This window comes from Punica granatum, chromosome 4, assembly GCF_007655135.1.
Source record: "Punica granatum isolate Tunisia-2019 chromosome 4, ASM765513v2, whole genome shotgun sequence".
NCBI classification, from domain to species: Eukaryota; Viridiplantae; Streptophyta; class Magnoliopsida; order Myrtales; family Lythraceae; genus Punica; species Punica granatum.
The window spans coordinates 20,842,639-20,850,296 of record NC_045130.1 but is presented as its reverse complement, the minus strand read 5'-3'; positions in this window follow the sequence as shown (position 1 = coordinate 20,850,296).

Here is a 7,658-nt window from a genome sequence, read left to right as displayed (position 1 = left end):
ATGCAATTTTCAAAAAATAGGATGTCATTCATGTTGACGAGTCCTAGGCGGATTTTCCTGTTGTCTTGGTAAGGGACGCCTCGCTCGGCCTCCTGCCCGCGCCTCGGCAGAGTCCACCAGAACACAAGAACCTCACCGACCCGCCACGAAATGCAGATGGCGTATACTCTGGGACAACATGATCGACCTCATCAACACTAGGTTCGATCACCGAGAGGTCGTTGAGAAACGAAGAACTCGCCGGCCAACCACCTTAGAGGGAGCTCTCCCAAACTCGTGCCAAGATGCAGAGATGCGGTCAGGAGCTCGCTTGAGCGAACGCCGCCCTGGAGAGGTCTAGGAAAGGGCCTCATGAAGACCCACACATGCACTCTAGGACAGATATCTCCGCGAGGCCCTCGCCTAGACCCGGTGCTTTCCAAGGCGGCGCTCGCTCAAACCCCGAGTGTGGTGGCAAATCAGCTTAAGGCTCTATTTTACAAAATTTGCATTGTACTTTGAACTTTTCGAGTCAATGTGAACGACAACATTAGCTTTTGAAAACTCACGCATTGCACGCATCCTATTTATTTACTATTTTACACGAGAATTAACACTACCACACGGTAGACAAAGTTGTGACCGCCTTTGCAGGTGGATCTCTCGTGGTCCTCACCCTTCCTCCACGGCGAGACGATCAGTAGCTCAAGGGCCAACCATCTAAGCAACACTAACTCCCCATTAATCCCGCGCAATCGATTACGTCATTGCATGGTTGAGCACACGTCCCTCGATGCTACAAGTGCTTCCACCAGCACAACAGTGTGCTCTTTCCGCGTCGTGCGAGCACACCCCTACCTTGCCCATGCACGCATCCTCGACACACCTTGTGCATGTCCCTCAGCGCGCTCGCACGACGCCTACCAGGCTAGTTCAATCCCCTAAGCCCTTATGCTGAAATCGCGAATATAGTTTGCTCCTTCATTGTTTTCTTTCCCATTGTAGAAAATTCTACACAAGAAGACAGCATGAATACTGATCGACCACAATTGAGACAACAAACGTCTTACATCCATCCAGCTCTGTGGGATTTCAACACTAAGTCCTCATCCCTGCTCCACAAAGCAAGACCGCAAGCAAATCAGCGTCACCGCATTGCAGCGCCTCACGCTATTCCTCAGCATTGACCTTTGCTTTCGCATTTCTTGCACTTTCCTATCAACCCCGCATTTACTACATCGGGCTTCGGCCCCGCATCGGGCTCCGGCCCTGCATCGGGCTCCGGCCCCGCATTTATTGCATCGAGCTTCGGCCCCGCATCGGGCTCCAGCCCTGCATCGGGCTCCGGCCTCGCATTTACTGCATCGGGCTTCGGCCCCGCATCGGGCTCCGGCCCTGCATCGGGCTCCAGCCCCGCATTTATTGCATCGGGCTCCGGCCCCGCATCGGGCTCCAGCCCTGCATCGGGCTCCGGCCTCGCATTTACTGCATCGGGCCTCGGCCCCGCATCGGGCTCCGGCCCCGCATTTATTGCATCGGGCTTCGGCCCCGCATCGGGCTCCGGCCCCGCATCGGGCTCCGGCCCCGCATTTATTGCATCGGGCTTCGGCCCCGCATCGGGCTCCGGCCCCGCATTTATTGCATCGGGCTTCGGCCCCGCATCGGGCTCCGGCCCCGCATCGGGCTCCGGCCCCGCATTTATTGCATCGGGCTTCGGCCCCGCATCGGGCTCCGGCCCCGCATTTACTGCATCGGGCCTCGGCCTCGCATCGGGCTCCGGCCCTGCATCGGGCTCCGGCCCCGCATTTATTGCATCGGGCTTCGGCCCCGCATCGGGCTCCAGCCCTGCATCGGGCTCCGGCCCCGCATTTACTGCATCGGGATTCGGCCCCGCATCGGGCTCTGGCCCTGCATTTACTGCATTGGGCTTCAGCCCCGCATCGGGCTCCAGCCCTACATCGGGCTCCGGCCTCGCATTTATTGCATTGGGCTTCGGCCCCGCATCGGGCTCCGACCCTGCATCGGGCTCCGGCCCTGCATTTACTGCATCGGGCTCCGACCCTGCATCGGGCTTCGACCCCGCATTTACTGCATTAGGCTTCGACCATACATCGGCCTCTGGCCCTGCATTTACTTTTGGGTTTCGGCCCTGCAGCGGGCTCCGGCCCCATTTTTGGGCTTCGGCCCCGCATCGGGCCTCGATCTTGCATTTACTGCTTTCGGGCCTTGGTCCTACATTTACTGCTTTCGGGCCCCGGCCCAGTATTTACTGCTTTCAGGGTTTGACACCTCGCATCTACTGCTTTCAGGCTCATCTAAAGTCAAAAATCGACTTGGATTCAAATTCATCCAAGCGATACTCCGATGAGCAAGTCTAATCCTTCAACCGCAAAAGATCACAAGCAACGACTCCGACGAACAGAGCATGGCCCTGCCCACCCGCCGCGAGAGTCACTAGCACGGTCACATCTCCAACCGGAGAATGATCCCTACCCACCCTCCGCTGTGGCCAACGACCAGCCGCCGGGGCAACACGCATTCTTCCTTAAACTCTCTTCTATATATGCATTCATAAATGGGTTCCCGACGTGAACAAACCCTTCTAGTGGCACTAGGACAGTCCCGAAGACGCCCTATTGATTCTGTCGGATCTGTTCAACTCGCCAGTCCTCTTAGGACCCGGCTCCTCGAGTCTTTCTTAAGACGGCTGCGAATGCCAACCCGCAATTAGGGAAAGTACGCCTATACGGCTCACAATCACAGTCTGACCACCCCAGGGTGGTGATGATTAGACTCCCGGAATTTAGTGTCCCCCACGCGCGGCACCCACGGGTCGCGCGCTGGATGAGGGAACCTCCCATGGGTCCACCTTACATTTCTTACCACACATTTCACCGCATAATCGCCTAATACATCACTTCCTTTGTTGTATTTCACAGGGGCACGCCGGTCACAGGCAAAGAGCAATGCGCGGGTTCACACCTCCTCGAGAACTCTATCGGGCCCTTCACCCTTTTACTTCGATCGGGGAAGGGTCCGACCATGAGGTACCCCCCTACGGAGCTGAAGACGAAGACAATTGAGCGAATTACTCAGCATCGATGAAACCGTCTTCCTTGAACATCCGACAACTTTAATAGCGTGCACCATCCAAGAGGCACGCACTGTATTGAACAGCAAGAAACGATCGGGGATATCGCACCAGAAGCTTGCCACGGGCCAACTTAATAAATGAAGACTGGGGCATCCCCGTTTGGACATTCGTACAGGGGCAACATCGGTTGTTTATTCGCGGAGCAATCCTACATTTTCTTTTCTTAGACAATAGGGGAAATTCACTTATAGTACTTGTAAGGGCAAATGACGAAGTTCGACTTCCGAGTGCCTAAGAGTCAAGCTTCCGAGAAGACCGTTCCCCATGAAGTGGGATTGGGTCAAGTACACTAAAGCATCTCAGCAATACAAAGTCGAGGAGTTTCAAACAAAGGCAAGGGGCACAATACAGACCCCAGCTGCAAGAAAAAAACAGAGCGAAAAGAAGCGGGATAAACCCGCCAATGAAGAGAGAGAGAAAAGAAGCGGGAAAAACCCGCCAACAAAAATGGGGCAATACCGAGGTTCACCAAAAGCACCGGCACCCCCAATCCAAAAGAAAGGAACAAATCCCAACAAAAAGGGAAGCAGCGGTCGCAACTCCTCGACGGAGACAGAACGTAACGCACTCGAACGTCGAATCATTCGAGCACTTCGCCTTTGCAAACTCGAGAGACAAAAGAATCGAGCCCGCTAGGTCGAAAACCCCTCGGGGCGACCTAGGCAAAAACTTGGGCAAAAGAGAGGCATGACCGAAAATCCCGAGGCGGGCGGTCGTGGCAAAAGGAGAGTTCATCCCCTTTAGGTCGAGAGGTGCGGCCCCGAGGCGGGTGACCGTAGCAAAAGGAGAGCAAAACGAGAGATGAACAAAACAGTCACCCTAGGCTCTCACACACTGCGCGAGCTAGGGATCCCCAAGGGAAATGGCCAGGTTATTCACTCCAACGCGAACCCCGATCGGCTCTTCAACACAATTCAACTTTCCAAGGCGGATTCTTTCCCAGGCATACTGGACAACCGAGCACGTCATCCCAGGAGTTTGGCACAGCCCATACCGCAGAAAGACAAGAAAGGGGGTACATTTCGCTGCAGGCGTGAACCCGTGTATCCTTTTAGCTTGGGACAACGTGCTCTCTAAGCTTTCTCTCTTTTCTCCTTGTCATTTACATAACTCTAAAATGGGTCACAGTCACCCTTCAATCGACTACCACAAAGCCAAAATCCCAGACATTCCTTTCCGGGAGCCTACTCATAACACTTTGGGAAGACTAGACTGAGGTCTGGTCAAATTTGTGCAGAACTCCTCATACGGGTCACAAACGCAGCTGCCTTGCGCTACCCTGACGAGAAGGGTCCTAAGCCGACAAGCGCGTCGAACAACCGACGGAGTCGCTAGGGCGTCACTGAGGACGTCTTAATATACCCACGCATGGTCAACAAGAGTCCCTGAAGGCATCGAGGCCTTTGAAAGCGGAATCCAACCGTGTTTACCAAAGCAAAGTTCTTTACGGGTCACCTAGGGAATCCAAAACTGAAGCGTCGTGTGTCACAATGACATCATCTTCATAAGCATTGGTACACCAGTACATCGTTAATGACTCACTATGACTTGCTAATGATGTTAGGGTCACAGGTGCCAAGCAGCTAGGACCACCGCAGACGTTGACTCCCGGTCTCACGGGATACGCAGGTGCTCACTGTTCCGCAGGGCCAAGTCCCGACTTCACTTTTCTGCAGGGCCAAGACCCACCGCCACTCACTGCAAGGCCGAGTCCCGTCTTTATTTTTTTGCAGGGCCGAGTCCCATCTTTACTTTTCTGAAGGGCCGAGTCCCATCTGCAGGGCCGAGTCCCGTCTTTATTTTTTTTGCAGGGCCGAGTCCCATCTTTACTTTTCTGCAGGGCCGAGTCCCATCTGCAGGGCCGAGTCCCGTCTTTATTTTTTTTGCAGGGCCGAGTCCCATCTTTACTTTTCTGCAGGGCCGAGTCCCATCTGCAGGGCCGAGTCCCGTCTTTATTTTTTTTGCAGGGCCAAGTCCCATCTTTACTTTTCTGCAGGGCCGGGTCCCATCTGCAGGGCCGAGTCCCGTCTTTACTTTTCTGCAGGGCCGAGTCCCGTCTTCACTTTTCTGCAGGGCCGAGTCCCGTCTTCACTTTTATGCAGGGCCGAGTCCCGTCATCAGCATTCTGCAGGGCCGAGTCCCGCCTTTACTTTTATGCAGGGCCGAGTCCCGTCTTCACTTTTATGCAGGGCCGAGTCCCGTCATCAGCATTCTGCAGGGCCGAGTCCCGCCTTTAGGGCCGAGTCCCGTCTTCACTTTTATGCAGGGCCGAGTCCCGTCATCAGCATTCTGCAGGGCCGAGTCCCGCCTTTACTCTTATGCAGGGCCGAGTCCCATCTTTACTTTTCTGCAGGGCCGAGTCCCATCTGCAGGGCCAAGTCCCACCACTACTTTTATGCAGGGCCGAGTCCCGTCATCAGCATTCTGCAGGGCCGAGTCCCGTCTTCACTTCCGTGCAGGGCCAAGTCCCGTCATCCACTATTCTGCAGGGCCGAGTCCCGTCTTCACTCTTTGCAGGGCCGAGTCCCGCCTTTACTTTACCGCTTTACGAACTTCGCGTCCATTTTACTGCTTTTCTCGGGCTTCGGCCTAGTGAATTTATCGCTTTCCGGACTTCGCGTCCACGGACTTCGCGTCCATTTTACTGCTTTCCTCGGGCTTCGGCCTAGTGAATTTACTGCTTTCCGGACTTCGCGTCCACGGACTTCGCGTCCATTTTACTGCTTTTCTCGGGCTTCGGCCTAGTGATTTTACCGCTTTCCGGACTTCGCGTCCACGGACTTCGCGTCCATTTTACTGCTTTCCGGACTTCGCGTCCACCTTTACTGCTTTCCTCGGGTTTCGGCCTAGTAACTTTATTGCTTTCCGGACTTCGCGTTCACGGACTTCGCGTCCACCTTTACTGCTTTCCTCGGGCTTCGGCCTAGTAACTTTATTGCTTTCCGGATTTCGCGTCCACTTTACTGCTTTCCACGGGCCTTGGCCCTACACATACTGTCATGTGGGCTTAGGCCCCTCATCTACATTTCGTAATTTCCGCTTCTCAACCATATGATTACCTTGTGACAGATTCGGGCACTTTTGCATATCCTCCCTAAGTATCCAATGCGGAGGGGCGAGCCACTACAGGGAGTGACAACAAGGCGGTCGCCGGGACCAAAAAGGGATGCCTCTCATGATCTTTGGTTACCTCCTCTAATCGAGCACGCAACCAAAGAGGGGCAAGCTGTCAGCACCCCATTTTGGCCCACCGGCTTCCCACGGGAGGACTTCCGACCAAGGCCCGGGTTACTATTCATCACCCGGCAATCGGAGGCAAATAGGCGAGCACGGAGTCATAAACCACAGAAGAAGAGCTGGGTCCATTAGAAAAGCTGAAGAGAGCAGTCGGAAGAATTTACAGACAAAGAACCCCGAAAACAACGGAGCTGGCACTGTGGCACTATTCATCACTGAGTCACCGAAGCACCGAAAGGTGCCCAATATGGGGCTCCAAAAATCCCTCCCAGTGCCAAAATGACCAATGACACGTCCGGACGCATTTCCGGGACATCCTGCTTAAGCCGGGACACCCCGATCCCCCACAGACGCCTTTTCTAACAGAGCTCCCGGGGTTCGCTCCACTGACAAGCAAACGGCCCCTCAAAACGGGTGTACAGGCGCCCAGGGACCACCAGGGCCGGGGAACAAGCTTCAGACAACCTTCCGGAACTCGGCTCGATCTCCCGAAGTACGCTTCAGTGATCACGAACGCCTCCCGGTGAACCTTCGGGTATTTCCACGGAAAGCAGAGACCACAACGATCTCTGAGTACCTCACGATAACCTCCAAGCACCTCAAGGCATTTAGGGCACACTGAGAAAATCCTGGTCGAAGTCCCTAGGCCTTCCCGGGCCAACGATCCCCCCACGGGGCAAAAGGATCGTCAAAACAAATGCAAGGATGCACAAAGGTCAATCGGGGGTCGAGGGGCGCTAAAACAAATACAAACGGGGCGAAACCGACTCCCGAGGCGCCGAGTCGCCCGAACGTTCATCCACGCGACGCATGGCGATATTGGGCTCGCTCAAATCCTCGTAGTCCAAGCATTCCAAATCTTCAAATTAATTGAACATCGGAGGTCGGATGCGCGCTCAATCAAGTCTCAAGCGTTTGCCGGCTTTTCTCCTAATCGGATGGGACCCACAGCTCAGCCAAGCCAAGCCGTCAAGCCGCGGCTCAACCCCAAGCCACGGCTCAACCCTCGGCTCCGATTTGACAGCCCAAGCCGCGGCTCAAACGGCTCAATTTGGTGGCTCAAACCCAAGAAGCTCCCTCCACCACACATTTCAAATCCTTCTTACACCCATCACTTCCTATCACTTCCACTCTTCCATCCATCAACTCCACTCTTCCATCCATCACTTCCCATCAACCTTTTCAAGACAACTTCCCCTCCCTAATCCCTCTTAAGAAATTCGGATGCCCTAAGCACCATTTAATTGCATTTAACTTCACTCAATCTTGTCATTAAGCTTGCATTTAT